This window comes from Podarcis gaigeae (assembly GCF_964106915.1).
Source record: "Podarcis gaigeae genome assembly, chromosome: 4".
In the NCBI taxonomy this organism is placed as follows: Eukaryota; Metazoa; Chordata; class Lepidosauria; order Squamata; family Lacertidae; genus Podarcis; species Podarcis gaigeae.
The window spans coordinates 64,568,155-64,585,550 of NC_139677.1; positions in this window are offsets into that span (position 1 = coordinate 64,568,155).

Below are 17,396 nucleotides of genomic sequence, written 5' to 3' on the forward strand. Positions count from 1 at the left end.
CAACATCAGGGTCTTTTCCAGGGAGTCTTCTCTTCTCATGAGGTGGCCAAAGTATTGGATCTGTCCTTCAGGATCTGTCCTTCCAGTGAGCACTCAGGGCTGATTTTCTTCAGAATGGATAGGCTTGATCTTCTTTCAATCCATGGGACTCTCAAGCGTCTTCTCCAGCACCATAATTCAAAAGTATAAATTCTTCAGCAATCAGCCTTCTTTATGGTCCAGCTCTCACTTCCATACATCACTACTGGGAAAACCATACCCTTAACTATACCGACCTTTATCGGCAAGGTGATGTCTCTAAGGTGCTACTTGGGGACGCGGGTGGCGCTGTGGGTAAAACCTCAGCGCCTAGGACTTGCCGATCTCATGCCTGGCGGTTCGAATCCCCGCGGCGGGATGTGCTCCCGTCGTTAGGTCCCAGCGCCTGCCAACCTAGCAGTTCGAAAGCACCCTCGAGTGCAAGTAGATAAATAGGGACCGCTTACCAGAGGGAAGGTAAACGGTGTTCCATGTGCTACCCTGGTTCGCCAGATGCAGCTTGTCACACTGGCCATGTGACACGGAAGTGTCTGCGGACAGCTCTGGCTCCCGGCCTATAGAGTGAGATGAGCGCACAACCCTAGAGTCTGGCAAGACTGGCCAGTACGGGCAGAGGTACCTTTACCTTTAACTATACGGACCTTTGTTGGCAAGGTGATGTCTCTGCTTTTTAAGATGCTGTCTAGGTTTGTCATTGCTTTTCTCCCAAGAAGCAGGCATCTTTTAATTTCGTGACTGCTGTCACCATCTGCAGTGATCATGGAGCCCAAGAAAGTAAAATCTCTCACTGCCTCCATTTCTTCCCCTTCTATTTGCCTATTACTCCCAAAAGCACAATATGAATAGCCACAATATCCCTCCGCCAGGTGAGGGGGGAGCAGGGAAGGCTCTACTACACCCACCCAAAGTGTGGTAGAGTGCACACTACTCCTGCCATTAGGCCCCAGAACTGAGTGTTATAAAGCTGGGGCAGGATCTGCCGAGTCCAAAGGATCTGCTGAATCCATCTCTCTGTGGTCCTGATCTGGACTCCCCTGCTGTGCCACCCTGGAGTTGGTACAGAAAAAAAAGCAAAAATAAAAAAAGCAGAGAAATACTGCCAGCCCCCCTTCCACCCTAGCAGGCTGGAGCCAAGTTTGAATTGCTCTGTTAAATTCAATTCTGAGATCTTACCTTTATATATATATAGTTTTGAAGTTGTTGAATACAGAAAGAGAACAAAATAGAATTGTCAGCAGGAGCATGGGAAAGTGACAGAGACTGCAAATGGACAGATTCTCCCATCTCAGGCCTTTGGGGGAATTTCTGAACGACTAAGAAAATTATTATGATAAAAGCTGAGGTCCTGATATTGCTGGCATTTCATAGCCATTTCAGCTTGAATTCACTGCTAGGAAGAAATGTGGTAAACAGTGTAAGAAACATTACACATTTTCACTGAAAACATGCCCCAGAACAATGTTGGTAGTCTTGTTTCTTCAGGAGGACGCAGTAAGAACAGGAAAGCTATCCTTTCATTGATCCAGCTAGTCATTCAATATGTTGCAACCAAGCTTTTCTGTTTACAGGTTTTTCTTCAGGCATAAGTGTTGAAAGCAAAGTGAGATGTTATCCTTGGAGTAGTATCCAAGAAGTAAAAAAAAAGATATTCTAATAAATAATTATGCTTCTAAAGTGACCCTGGTATGTGCATTTTTTCAAATAAAGTGATGATAGAACCTATGATTATCAAGTCACTGAGAGTGTGAAACATGTTATGGAAAATGTTCCTACACCCCAAATATTGGGGAGGCTTAACCTTTTCTTTGCTGGCCATTTCCCCATTTCAAATTGCTTTCATTCAACACAACTCCAAGCACATGGCTAGACAACAGCTCACAGCCACTCACAGCTACTGAGGAAAAGATCAAGCATCCTTTATCCTCCAACATCTCCCTCTTCCCACTTTTTTGTTCAAAATCGTAGTATCCCAAAGCTGCTTTTCACTGAGACTTCATTTGTGTATAACTTATGGTTTGTCTCTGATAATTAGATGAGAGTAACTTTTTCCCAGGCACATGACAGCTCATTTGCAACAACAGAAGTACCTGAATAAAGAGAGGGCATAAACAACAAGGAAAGCCTTTAACTAGAGGTTGGAGAAATGTTTTCCCACCACACAAGATTTGAGACTGGATCCAGTTAGAGGTGCTGTAAATGGAATCCCTGATCTGGACTTTGTGTGGAAATAAATTTGCTCTCCTTAGAAGGAGGGGGAAAATAGGAGTTCATTTTCAGGACAATTGTAGTTCATTTGTTGTTAAGTGCAACAATAACCTATTGGCCAAACTTTATGTTGTGCAAAGAAACATCATTATAACATATGTGTGGGATAAATTTAGTTGGGATTAAAAAAGGGGGGGGGGAGAAAATGAAAATCTATCACATTGGATTCAAAAAAGACTTAATGCTGAAAAATCAGGTTATGATTTTTAAAACTATTTTTTAATAATTTGAGGGAATGAATGTATAAATTACAAGTTATCAGGTGATAATATAACTCCATTCAATTTCTGAAAATTGTTCGATAACTATAGCTATCTGGTGACCTACAGTGTACATATGTAGAGACATGTTCATGATTTCTTAGTGACAATGATTAAGGAATGGAACTTCATGGACTTTATACTAAACAACACCAACAGCTTCTGCTTCCCATTAAAAAGAGACAGTTGTTGTGTGTGATTAGATCATCTGTTCCACACTCAGAATGTTTTTCCTTTCTCATTCTCTCTCTTAACTTTAGTTTGGCTTCAGTGATCTAAGGGAGGGAAAATATGTCATCTCTTTAAAAATGCATCTTTCACCTGCAACTGAACCCATTGTTAAGCCATTAAGGCTGCTTTTGTCATACTTAGCCATAATATGCTATTCCATTTCTCCATCTGCTTTAGAGAAATGTCCACATTCATCCCAAAAGGCAGACATGACCTCTGACATTGCTTAGCAATTGTTATTTTTCTCTAGATCAGTGTGGAAACACACCTTCAAGATGTCACAAAACTGTGGGGCAAGTGTTCCCATGCATTCTTGGTTTGATTCAACGAGAAAACTTGCTGTGGTATATTATCATTGGGTAATGTGCAGCACAATCCTAAATGTTTTAGTCAGAAGTAAGTCACACTATATCTCAGTAAGAGTCTTTGAAATTACTGCCTAAAATTTACATGCTAAGGGGCTAACTACCTGTGACACACACATTACCCAATGATAATATGCAGTACAATCCTAAATGTTTTAGTCAGAAGTAAGTCACACTATATCTCAGTAAGAGTCTTTGAAATTACTGCCTAAAATTTACATGCTAAGGGGCTAACTACCTGTGACATGGCATCACCTGCAAATCATGACTTTTTTTCTTTCTTTATTTACAGATGTGTGGGGTTGTGTTCATTGAGAGCTCCTGTGTGAGGTGTGGAGTTTTAACCCTCTACCTACTGCCATTGCAACAAAAACATCAGGTTCCTGTGCTGTACTTACATGTAGAAACTAAGATCCCACTGAATTTAATTTTATTGTAAATGGCAGCTATATACTGCCTTGCATATATGGCAATACTGGCAGCCTTCCAGTATATATTTTCTAGGATAAACAGACTTGAATGTTTTGCAGTGCCTTCCAGTACAGGATGTTGCTCAGCTGTTCACCGCTTGGCTTGGTATACAAGTTGTCTGCCCTTTCTAATATAAGTTCAGCTGCTGACTAGGACCAAATTAGAAGTAAGGCTAAATGACAAGCTTTTGTTGTCTTGCCTTCCAGGAGGACCTCCTAAAATAATGTGAGAGTCTGTAACTGGTAATGTTTGAGAACTACTCAGTGCCATCTTCGGAGAAGCATGTTATAGGCATCACAGTATAAACAGGGCTTACATGGGGGATTTGAAAAGAGTATAAAATTCTATGTGTGTGGTTTCCTGTGCTCACCTGTACTCTCAAAATATTGTTGGCTTACCTTGGCTTTTTACAGTTTTATTTGTTTGGTGTTTTTTTCCAGTTTTCTTCTTCCACCTTAGTTACAGTTTACAGTTTTATTTGTTCTGAGTGCTGGTGCAGCACCAGACAGTAAAAGTTTGCTTTAGAAAATAAAAGTATACCTATGTGTTGAAGGCAATTATTTTTGGTATGTGCGGTCACATCCCAGCAAAATGCAAGACATCAAAAGGACACATACCATACTACAAACACATTATGAAAACAATACTGCTAGCAGCTTTAAGCAAAGCAAGTTATTAGCTAATATTATTTCTGGTTAATGGATTAAATCCATTATAATGCTCACGTTATAAGAAAAAAGGTGGGGGCTCATCATGAAATCTGCAAGGCCCACCCCAGACTCCCTACCACCACCAGTTGAGCCACCTTTAAGACTTAAGGCTTGTTCTTATGCTTTGCAAGTTCTCTGGCTTAAATTTAATTGGTTTTTGAATCCAATTATTGGCTGTCTTACTACCATGTGTTAATCCTTTACATTGGAAATAAATACTACAAAGGAATGAGCTCAGTTAAAAACTCCAAATGAATTAAATCATTGTTTGTTTCAAGTTGTCCTTTTGAGCCATACCAGAGGGCTGCCTTCAATATATGGTTATACTTTTATTTAGCTCCAGAGCACAGCTCTGGTCCCAGCTCCATGCCACTAAACAGCGCAGCAATGTTTTGGGATGGGACGTCAAATAGTGCACCAGGGCTAGGGCTTCCCAAAGGCAAGCAAAAAAGGGCAACATAGATGTGGCTAGGTTTCCAACATGATACATTAGCTTCAAGAGCACAAACCATTGCCTGTGCTGATTCATCCAGACTCAATAGATCTTGCTAGGTTTAAATCCAATTCCTCCAGTTTGTTTGTAGATTTGGACCTGTATAATTTTATTCTGCTGCTGATTTCAATTTACTAAATAAATTTTAAAAAATGCAAATATGCTCTGATCCTTTCCTCACATGCACCAGAGTAGTATCAAACTTAATGGAATTGTAATGATGTGAGCCTCTGCTTCCCCACTGCTTTCGGATGTGTAGCCGCCATGAATGCTAATAATTTAAAAGAAAATACATCAAAGGTGTCCCAGAAACTGAGTTTTCAGTTGCAAATCCAGAGTCAAGTTGTTACTATCTCTTCCTTTTTAAAATGTAAGGTGTAGTCTCCTTTTAAGGTTTACCTTGAGATGCATAACAGCTGGTGTTTAGGCCATTCACTTGTCTCAAAAGATATGATTTATTCACAAACCTGTTGCATAGCATTTGCCCACCATCACAAGGCAGGAAAACCCAAGGCCCTCAGAGACCAGGCAAAATTCCTTACTCTCTAAACACCATTTTAAGAGCTAGAAGAAGATAATCATGCCATGTGTATACATATAACACTCATCCAATATGCTATCTTTTTAACTTCTTGCCATAAACATCCCTTTAATCTCCCACTTTACTAGCAATTTAAAAGAAAATCTAACAGTTTGGCTGGTGTTAGCATTTTTATTCATTAAGCATCTTGCATGCCCTTATTAGTATGCAAGGCTATGTTAGACTAACCTTCAGAGTTCACAGTCTAAAAGGTTTAAGTAACCAGATGAACCCTCTTCAGGTGCAATGCACCGACTGCTAAACTGACTGATGATTTTTTCAGGATTGTGAACTTTCATAGTCTTCCCATTACACATGCAATACAAAAACTCTGGTTCTGATGATGAAGCTAATGAAGTTCAGGAATCTTCAGTTTATAAAGGTGTGTACATGAGGGATTGTTGCAAAGGTGTTTAACCTAAAAAAAGCCCTGCTGAAGACCATCTAGTCCAGCATCCTTTTTCTTCAAATGGCATTTTTTTCAGATAAAATATCTAAGAGTTCTAATTTTGCTGGAAAAAGAAATTTTGAAGATTTTTCACTGTTCATTCTCCACCATTTGTTAATGGCGTTGGCAGCCATTATTTACCTCCAGAGCCAACACTAGGTCCACTGTGGAGAACGCAAGTAGAAAAACACAGTTGTTTCAAGAAACTATTTGCACACTTCTCTGGTATTTTTTAAACATCTACACAACAATTACTAAATTTCAAAGGTTGGTGAGGACTAGCAACATTATAACATCCCGTTTGCAACCCAAAATCAAATTCTAAGCACTCTTAATTTAAACTAGGGGTCAATCCAATGAGATTTAGGAATGTAGAAAGCTGGTTTATACAAAGTCAGACCACAGGTCCATCTAGGTTCTTTCTAATTGTAAGGTCTTATAATTTGTATGCAAGATAGATATTAGTCTGCCAGGCAAATATATAGTTAAGTTGAACAAAAACAGTATTAATTAAAAAGCTATCACATATCAACTATATAAGCACAAAATGAACAATCTAAGTATATGGCAGTCTAAATTGCTAAGAGAAATGTGGGCCATATTGACAACCCCTTCCTTTTTCATCACTGCACAATTTTTTTTAAATGAAATCTCACTAGTTAATCATAAGAAACAACAAATGGGATCCTCCTAAATCGAGGGTCCCAGTTGCACTTGGGACCCTTAAGCCCCTCCCCCAGGGTGTGTTGTTGCTAGGAGTGGCCCAAGCTTTGTCTGTTGGGCCCCAGGATCGCGCTTGGCTGTTTGGGCCAATTGGGGCGAGTGGCGTGATCCCAGGGACCTATAAATGCAGCAGCGTGACGAGGGTGGGGTACTTGCTTCGTGCTGCTAAACACCCTCCCTCCCTCCCTATTTTAGGTGCTGCTCCTTTGGCCTTGCTTTGGATTGGGTCACCTTCTTTGGAGCAGGGGCTGGGTAGGAATTTTTCCATTTGGCAGATTTGCGTAGCCACTTGGTTTTCGCCTACCCCCTTAGCAATCATCACAACTTTGTAAGGTTTGGTGGTTTATAGAAATGTGCGGGAGGGGAAGTGTGGCCATCACCTGCCCCTCCAGAAATAGGGTATTCCGGTAAAGGAATCTGGGGGTCCTGGATCTTGTCCGAAGTCCGCTTGAGAGACTAGGGCCATGCCAGGACCACAGGAACACTGGGGTGAGCTTCCATTGATCTTCACCTATGTTGCTCCCTCGTTTGGTGTTTACCCTTTCAGACTGCCAGCCAGAGAGGCTGGAGTCAGTTATAGCCTCTGACCAATGCCTAGGCCAATACCGCACAATTTGTTTTGTAATCAATAAAGCTGTAGCCAAATTTTGCCCAAAAACTTAAACTAAAATTATGCGTCCGTTTGAAGTTATTTTACTGGAAAAGGGCTTGTGAGGCCTCGGGGTGCAATCCAATAATAATGAATAAACAACAATTTTATTCACATGGAATTTCTGTGCCCTATCAGTGCATTATGCAATATATTAAAACTGAATTTCTGCTCCAGAAACTTTGTACTATAAAGTAACACATTCACACAATATCCAGATAAAATAGATATTATTATTTTTTTTTTTAAAAAAAAGGAGAAACAAAGTGGAAAAGGAAGCCAAAGTAGAAAGACAACACTTTTAAATTAGCATGGTTCACACAACCAATCTCTACAAATAAGATGGGGAAAGCACGGCGCTGACAATTGGGATTCCAATTCTCAGCATCCGCAGCCAGCATCCCCAGTGGTCAGGAATGATGGGAGTATCCGTCCAACAAGCTCTGGAGGGCCACTGTTTCGTCTCTGCCTGGGAAAGCTTACATTTTTAATTTAAAATATTTTCAGATTTGCACTTTGTCTTCCTCAGTTTTTCAAACCCGGGCACTTTATCCCTCCCAATTACATTTGTGAATTTCAAGAGGCTGCAAACTCACTACCACTGTGAGCAAAAATGCCTGCCCTTTGAAGTAACCAGAGCTCTAGATCTAGTATAGATTAGTCATGCATTCTTTCCAAAGTAAAAGCAAAGTTTAGCCTTTTTATTCATTATGCCGTGGCTTTTCAGAGAGTTCCATATTCATTAAGACAAGTTGGCAGATAGGAATTTAGGAGGGTGTGGGATTTATTCAAGAAACAGACGCAGCATGGTCATGAGGGAACATTTCTTTTCTTATAAGTATTGTGCACACCTTCTCATGTGGATTTGCGAGACATTTTATTTGCATAAACAGCTGTCTTCTTACCTCATTTCGGCAGCAACAAATAGCACCATCTAAGAGAACTGCCATAATAGATCCTATTCTTATTCTTCAAACCCCTCCCCCTCCCCTCCCTGAAGCTGCTTTCCACAAGCTCATGGGGGTGGGGACAGAAGGGGTGCAATGTAAGGATTACACTGTAAATTTGGCAATGATAAAGAAATGGGTTGGGCTTTAGTAATCTAAAAATCGAGGGTGTATTGAGAGTGGGTGGGAAATCTATATTTTATTATGTTGTATTCATTTCAAATCACCTTGATTTGTCAAGCGCTACCTCCCCACTTGGACATCAGAGAAGTTCTTAAGAGGATGATGAGTGAAAAACAGCCATCCAATTAAACTACAAAATTCTGAAAAGGTCAAAATAGTACATGTTACAAGTGCAGTTCACAGAACAAATGAAGCATTTAAATGCCAATATTTCATCCTGGTAACAAAAATTGCGAGAGGATGAAGCTTAGAACATTTTGTTCAGGAGAAAAGCAATGATTTAGCTGAAAGCCTCTTCTTTTTTTACAATGGTCAGAAATATGATGCTTTATGGTTCTGTTCTGATAGAAAAAATCCTTTAGAAATAAAACATCACAGAACCACACATGGCACAGAATTCCACATGCATTGATTAGGTGTTTGTGCACTATACAGCATGCTGTGTAGCTCTGTTCCAACTGTTGCCAACTGCATGGCTTCTACACTGGAAAAGTATTCTGTGAAATATTATTTTTTGAACATTTGCAACCCTCAAGATAGAATTCTGTTTTTTAAAAAGGGCACAGGGCAAAGTGCCACATCTGCACACGTGCGCGGAGTGGTTTACACTTCTGTGCACATGCGAAGTGTGATTTAGCACTTCTGCGCATGCACGAGCAGCATCACTGACTGGGCTCTTTTGCTGCGTGCATCGGATCACCCGCCCACTCTCCCTAATCTAGAGCTATTGCGTTGACCTTACTATGCCTGTCATGGGGTCGTCTGCTTTGGGGGCAGAGGCCTGTTAGGAATTTTGTCCATTTGGCTGATTGGCTGGTGGCATTTGGTTTTTGCCTACTACGTAGCAAATCGTCACAACTTGTAAGGTTGAGGTTAGGCATTGGTTAAAAAATTGGTTGGTGGAGGGGTAAGGATTGGCGGTGCCTGCCCCTCCAATGCTGCTGTGCAAGGGAATTCCATTAAAGGAATCCAGGGGGTTGCCATTCTTTCATACTTACCCCTGAATGGGGCTTATGGCTGCACAAGCCCCTGGGAGCATACCGGGGGGGGGGGGGGGATTAAGGGTCTGGTTCCTGGCTCCATGCTTTCCCCAATATTGTTTTCCCTCACTGGCTTTCACTGGAATCCGGAAGTCAGTTCTGTCCCTGGGTGTGGGGACAGATAATCATAACCAATGCCTAAGCAACCACTCACATTTATGTATTTTAATAAAGTTGTGGCCAAAATTCTGCCAAAAACCTTAAAAAAATTATGTGTGAAGTGTGAATTATTTAGGGGTTGCTTGAGGGACCTCGACACGCAACATCATAAGAAGCACTCTGCTGGATCAGCATCCTCTTTCACAGCGGCCAGCTGGATGCCTACAGGAAAACCCCAAGCAGGACCTGAGTACAACCTCGCTCAAGTAGGACCTGATGCAACAGCACTTTCTCCTGCTCATGATTCCCAGCAGCTGCTAGTGGAGATAGAACACAGCCATCGTGACTAGTAGCTATTGATAGCCTTAATCCCTATGACATGTCATCTTCAGAAGGATGCCAATGAAGGGGTACGCCCATGTGGTCAAAAATGGATTCCACACGCTTGAACTAAAGGATTGTTTGGAACAACCAAGTTTTTTAAGATCACCAAGTTGCCTCCATGTATTATGTATTTTATTTTATCCTTGCCATGTGTAATCTATTTCTTAGTTGAGTTGGTGGGTGGTGAGTTTTCAACCCAGTAAGTGTTCAAAATATTACCTGCCACTTTTCCTTCTTTTGGAATTATCTCGCCAGGATAGTTTTAATTCCCCCATAGTTCAGTGTTTATATTGAATCAGAAGCATCATGTGAACACAGGCATCATGTCAATAACTGATAGGAAGCTTTGCCTCCAGGAGGGCTGACTGTGTACACTGCTACTTTCCAGCTATCAAGCAGCAATAAAAGAAGTGTGTGTGTGTGTGTGTTTGTATGAAAGCATGAAGTCACAAGAAGACAGCAACAGAATGACAAGAAAGTATGAAGACAGATGGAAACGAGCAACCTTCCAAAACTTTCTGTTTTATTGGGTCTACATTTCTTCCATCTTCCACAGATACCACCACCATCATCATTCCCATCATATGTCGAGGTGAGCTGACAAAATAAAGTTTGCAGCTCAGTCTTATGCACATTTACTTAGAAGTAAATCACTGATACTTAATCTTAAGGATACGTGTATAGCATTGCAGGCTTCAACTTCACCTAATGCATTGTTAATAGTTATTAGCAGTCCTATCATTCTAAAATGTTCCAGTAAAATATCCTTGGGGCATTTTCACAAATGACAGCAGGAACACCTTTTAGTCTCCCCAATGAGTTGCTTCTGAATGCTGTTAATGAGCTACAAAAAAAATGAAGCACAGCCATTACCATTTCAAAAATTAGATCTGTGTTCTGGCCAATATGATTTTCATTTAATTTACAAATGCAGGAAAATGAAATGGCACCCTTACAGTGCAAGCTTGTACATGACTGCTCAAAAGCAAGTGCCGTTGTTTTCAGTGGGGCTTACTCCTCAGATAAGTGTGTACAGAGTCACAGTCTGAGTTTCACAGCTCTTGCCCCCAAGCTAAATGTTAAAAATGAGCATAGCAGATAAAAGAAATGGCTGGGTGCATGCAAGGTCAGCTCCTCCTGTCCACCCCGAGCCTGGGATATATGGAATATATGCACTTTAGCAAGTGCAGGAAGCATCCTCTAACTTCCAAAAGCAGGAAGGCCTCTCCCACAGTCTCATAATATGGGTTCCTTTAGTCCTTTTAAGAAAATACATGAATGCCTATGGAGAGGGGGCAGGATAGCACATCCTGGTGCAGAGCCTGTGCATGCACAATTCTCCATACTATCATACAATCCTGAAATGACAGCATGGAGAGAACTTTACACATATATAGAGCTACATGCATACGGGCTCATAACTTTCAGCTGAATGTGCACAGGTCAAGGGCTGGGTTTGCCGCTATTCTCCTGCTTCTGTCTGCACACCTGTGAACTGTGAAAAGCCTCCCTCTTTATCCTTCATTTCAGCCAGGCCTTCTTTCAGTGTGCTACTCACATTTTCAGCTGAAGAAACTCAGGTGACTACCGGTACTTTAAACTGTGTCTCCTTTACGAGTGCTTCGACATTTCCTACCTTTTTTCCGCCTTCCATTGTCCAGTGCCTTTTCCTGTACCCCTTGTTATCTTGACCTACATTTCCCCTTCCAGCCTTCAGATTAAGTGATCTGTTGAAGCACGAAAGAAAAGCTGGTCTAACCCATTACACAAATATGGGTGCTACAAATTACTGCAAAGTTTTGGTGCAATTAGCAATTTCCCTTCCATAGAATCCTAGAACTGAGATCGCGAGTGGCACTGATGATCAAAACAAACATATATTTACAGAGCTTGTGTCAGATTATACAGCACCTGTCTTTTACATCTGTCTCGAAGAGAAGTGATTTAATCTGTTGTTTTAATGAGCACTCAATGCATTTTTTTAAAAAAGAAGAAATTCCAGAATTAGCTTTTTTAAAATAAAATAAAAATCCTCTTCCATGAATACTACTAAATGAGCACTGGTACAGGGGGAAAAACTTTTATATTAGGCTATGTTCTAAAACAGCATACTTTCAAAAATGCAGAATGACAAATAAGTACTGGTTAGAACCTGTACACTCAAACACCATCATACAGATTCAAATGATGAAGTAGTATAGGGAGTAAGAGGAATGGGAGAGGAGCAAGCCCTCAGGACCAGCCACAGATGTGCAAAACCAACAACAAGCACTTCTGCAAGAGGAACTCATTGTGGCAATACCTCTCCAGCCAAAGTTCCTGGTGAAATCATAGTATCCTATGGGCCCATTATATGAAGAGAATCCTCTCACCAAAAGCAGAGCTAGCATCTGACATACACAGGCAGCTCCTACTTAAGGCTCAGGCTGAGGATGACTGTTGATGAAGCAACATCTGAGCTCTACTTTCATGTAGTCTGCAGCCTAAGCCCAGCATGGATTTCGCCAGGTACTGCTGAGGGCTCACCTCACCTCTGCACTGCTCAAAAAACACACACATGAGGCTGCTGTCCGACTGATGCCATGTCCTCCCTTCCTCACAAATAAATTTAGGTACAATTAACGAGACAGACAAATCAGTCCATATCAAGACACATTTTAAAATATATACTGCAATAAGTATTTTGTCACAAAATACATATTCAGATATGTATCTCAGTGTATGTATTTCTAAATACATTTGACCAAATGCATTTGTAATGCATTCTGCTGGTAGATTTTTTTGAGCCAGGAACTGCGTTGAAAATCTGAGAGTATTGAGAAATCAGAATGATAAATTCATTCCAATGTGGAAGGGTCAGTGCAGATTAGGTCAGATTGAAGTGGCATTCACAAAACTCAAATTTCTCAAGCCTTCCTACTTGTGACATAATCGTTTGTCCCTACCATTTTCAGACCCTCCAAGTGTTCCTATTTTCCAGTGACGTCCCTGATTTAGAGAAGCGGTCCCGGTTTCTGATTTGATCCCAGAATGTCCCACTTTTCCTTAGGGTGCTTTCAGATGGCTCGGTGGTTGGATAACTCCATACCCTCCAACATTTTTTCCAATGAAAATAAGTTCATTGGAAAAAATGTTGGATGGTATGGAGTTATCCAACCACTGAGCCGTCTGAAAGCAATCCTGTATAGGGAATTTTTTTTAAAAAAAAATGTTTAATGTTTTATTAGGTTTTTTATATGTTGGAAACTGCCCAGCTACTGGCTGGGGCAACCCAGTAAGATGTGTGGGGTATAAACAATAAAATTATCATTATGGAATGGTACATCTCTATTTTCATTGGAGAAATGTTGGAGGGTATGCACTTTTCTGACTACACTGACAACATCTGGGAAGAGTAGAAAAATACATACCACATGTTAGTAGTTTAATATATTGAGATTATCAGGATCGCTCCAGCTGGCTTTGCAGACATGCTTGTAAAGGGAAATGGACTGCTCACCAGCAGGAGTTATTTCATGCCCATGAAATGGCAGACAATGTGTAGGTATAAGAAGATTTTGGCCTATTTGGATTCTTTGTGTCCTTTTTCAATCATCGCCTGATATTGACTACTAGCCTATGAGACTTGCTACTTCTTTGGGATTACTTCCTGAAAATTTAACTCAGTTTGGTTCAGTATAGTTTTCTGAAAGAGTAAAAACGTTATTGGAAGAAACTACACTGTGAAATAACTGAACAAAGAATAGAACTATGGGTTTAGCAAACCAATCAGATAGCTAAAGTATCTTGGGCTGAAACACAATCTTGTACTGTTGTTTTGACAATAAGAATTTCATCAGTCAGAGAGAAACCATTTGTAAGGCAGAGATAGATTGTCAGGAAAGACAGAAAAGGTAGATCAGTAAGAGAGTCAATAAAATGATGGCCGGAGAATACCAGGTGGATTAGTATTATAGTGATTTTTGAACTGCAAGATAGAAAAGGAGAAGAAAAATGTAATATTTTGCACAAAAATATATTAAAGACTAACAAAAATGGAAAATTCGGGAACCAAGGGGAGATTACTAGTTTCATGCTGTATAATAACAGACACATAGTAGCTACAAAATTGAACCCACTTATTCTAGAGTAGGTTTGCTACCCTAGGGATTTGCTACTGCTACTTACAGAAACCAGAAGTGACATGATGAAGCATACTTAGAGGGTTTACAAGCTATGTGAGGCCAACTAGCTAGAGGAAAGGAATTCATAAAGATTCATCGAAGATCAGAGATGAGATTGGAAAGGCCAGGGCAAAGGAACAGTGGGATGGGAGTACAGATGCTTGGGTGTCAAATTGTTGATAATAATTTGAAGAAAAGCTAGGTCTGGAATGCCAGACTTGCTCAAACACCCAACGTTCAGGCTGGGCCAGGGTGGAAATGACTTGAGGGAATAAGAATAACAGTGCCTAGAATGTGGGAAGGAGAATAAGGAGATAGGAAATATGTGACACAGCTAGAAGAACTAAAGACTTGCATGACTTACTGTATTTTGAATTATTTATAGATTGCCTTTCTGAGTGAAGCTCTTCAAGGCAGCTTACAGTCCTAGAATTACAGAAACCATCCTGGTTTTTTATTTAAACCTGGAATATTCTGGTTTTACTTTTTCCTCCACTCCACATCTCAGAGAGCAATTAAAAGTGGTGGAGAGATCAGACCGCCCCCACTCCTGTCCTTTTTGGAAACAGGAAACTTTAGTCTGTGTATGTGTGCAAAAATGAAGTCCATGTGAAATCGATTGGAGGGGGATGTAGACACTTCCCCCCCCCCCAAGAAAAATTGAAATATTTCAGCTTAGAAGTTAACAAGAAAAGATCCCGTTTATTTCTTCATTTCCTACCTATTTGAAGTACACTCTGTTTAAGAGTTCTTTGTTCTGTCTGCCATAGATTTAATAATAACATCCATTACAGAACACATTTCATACTCAAGCATTTCAGATGATAAAGGCATACAGAAATTTCTGATGATAAAAGTATACAGAAATAATACTAAAGGGGCACAGAAGTTCTTCTTAAGTTAATGCAAATGGCAAAAATAAAATAAAAGTCTGTCATTATAAGCCTCAAAATTCTATAGCTTAAAGAAATTGCATCCGTTGAGCTAATAACGTGAAACTTGGCATATATGATGTACCAGAGCCTCTAGGAATGTGCCAAATTTCAATCCAGTTCAATAAAAAATTGTCATAGGTACAGCATTAAAACTGTTGAAAGTTGACAATTTGACCCTTTCTAGTCAAATTGACCCTTCATAGTTGTATCATATACTTCTAATTTGCTTTGTTCAGGATTATTGAGGAACACAAGCCCTCATTTCTTTGGTTAGGTTCTGAACAGTGGTTCAAAGGTTTTTAAGGTTTTCCTGCTCCATAAAAGTATGTGGCAGCAACTACTGGCAATATAAGTCAAGGCATCCATGGAGCAATATTTGATGTAATTCTTTTACAGAGTCTACAATATTTGGAGAATGAGAACTATCATGAGGGCCTTGCCACGCGACAACAAATGTACTCCACTACACCAGTTTGTTTGGTTTGTTAATCATTAAAATAGACAGAGAGATATGTTTGTTTCCCATGTCCTTGAAGTTCAATTGGCCTCTACTAGGACCTGAACCTTTAGTGTGGCAGGCCCTGCCCTGTGGGAGTCCTTACTAATAGAAGTCCATCAAGAGTCATCTCTGTTTTCTTCCAGACAGGGCTAGACCACCTCTGAGGCAAGGTGAGGCAACTGCCTCAGGTGGAAAGATGCACAGAAGCAGCAGATCCCTATATAGATCTTTATTTCACCACCACCACTACCCTGCCACTGTTCCTCTTATAGATCTTCTTCCATGGTAGAGGGTGTGTGCCATTTTGTGGTTCACCTCAGGCACCAAAATGTCAACATCCAGCGCTGCTTTTAGGTGTCTTCTAAAAATTGTATTGCTCAGAAAGGACTTTGGAATGTGATTTTTTTAACAACAACAACAACCTCCACCAGTTTTTGTTAATACTGTATGTTATTGATGTCTTTACGGTTATTATCTTATAACACTGCCTTATTATATTTTCCACAAAATTGCAGTTTATAAATATTTTTAAAACTCCATCAGAGAAAACATGTGTTTTCTGACTGAATATATGCACAGATACGTAATTCTGCCACTTGGCTCCACCTCTGATGCACCTCTTCTGATGTGCCATCTTTTCATATTGTTTTTGACTAAAGCCCAGGTGCATTCAATTTGTTAGTGCAATTTTTTTCCTTGCAAAAATTGCAGACTCCTTATTACAACCTATTACTACTTATTACTTATTATGTTCAGAAGTTAGGATGAGCATGCAGAATGCGTGCGGCCCATCCCTATGCATGTCACCACACATTTTGTGTCTGAACAGGGTTTTAGGTAATCTTACTGTTTTTCATTCCGGGTGTACCTATTGCTTTGAATTCCACAATCTGTTCTCCTTAGTGATACAAAAAATAGTACCTTTCCATCTACTAAGCCCGATCAAATAGCAATGAAAGACTTCTGAAGCAAGGCTGGGGGAATGTGTCAAGTGCAGTGCTATCTCCTCCTTTGACAAGAGGCATTTATTGCTGCATTATAGATAGAAATTGTAAAGAGGTATGTGTAGAAAGGGAGGAACCTGGTAATTGTAACTTGTCACAAATTACATCTGTTTGAATTCAAAAGAACTAACACGACTGCAAAGAAAGCGACAGACCATGTGCGCTCTCTCCCTCTCCCCTCCACCCTCCCTCTTCCTGCACTTTCCTTGACTGTAAAGCTTCAAAAAACTTAGCATTACTTTGGACAGTTAAATAAAGCTCTTCATCACTTGCGGGGAAGAAAGAGTTTCACTTGTTGATCAGAATATATTAAATAAGCTCTGGTTTATTCACTGAAACTGAACTTGATTTACTATTACAGCAAATGTCACATCAGGCGATCAACAGTATAGCCTAAAAAATAAACTTTTTTTCTATTATAACTTAGAAATTTTCCCCAAAGGGGTTCTATAGGATAGTTAACTTCATTTAGAATAGATGCCTTATTCAAAGTACAGTGCGACTCAACCACCTATTTTGTTATTCTTCTGTATTCTGAAGCAGGCACAGTTTTCATTCCACACATTTTCCAAGATTCTTAAACAACTCAATATATTTTCTTAATGTGCTAGACCTTCACATTCACCAGTCACAGAAAAGTCAGTTCTATGGTCTTCAAGCCACTAGAGCAGTAGTTCCCAATTAGGGGTCTGGAGAATACACCCAAGGGGTCCACAGCACCATTCCCTGCCAGAGACTCACTTATATTAATTGCACAGTGAAAGCAAAAACAGATGGAGGTGCATCGTACTCCGAGCTCCTACCTGCTGTGGATCAAAGCGGCAAAGTCTTTTTAGTTGAGGAAACTCAAATCAGTAGTGTATTTACAATATACAGTAATTCTCATTTCATTATATTTTCTTGAACTG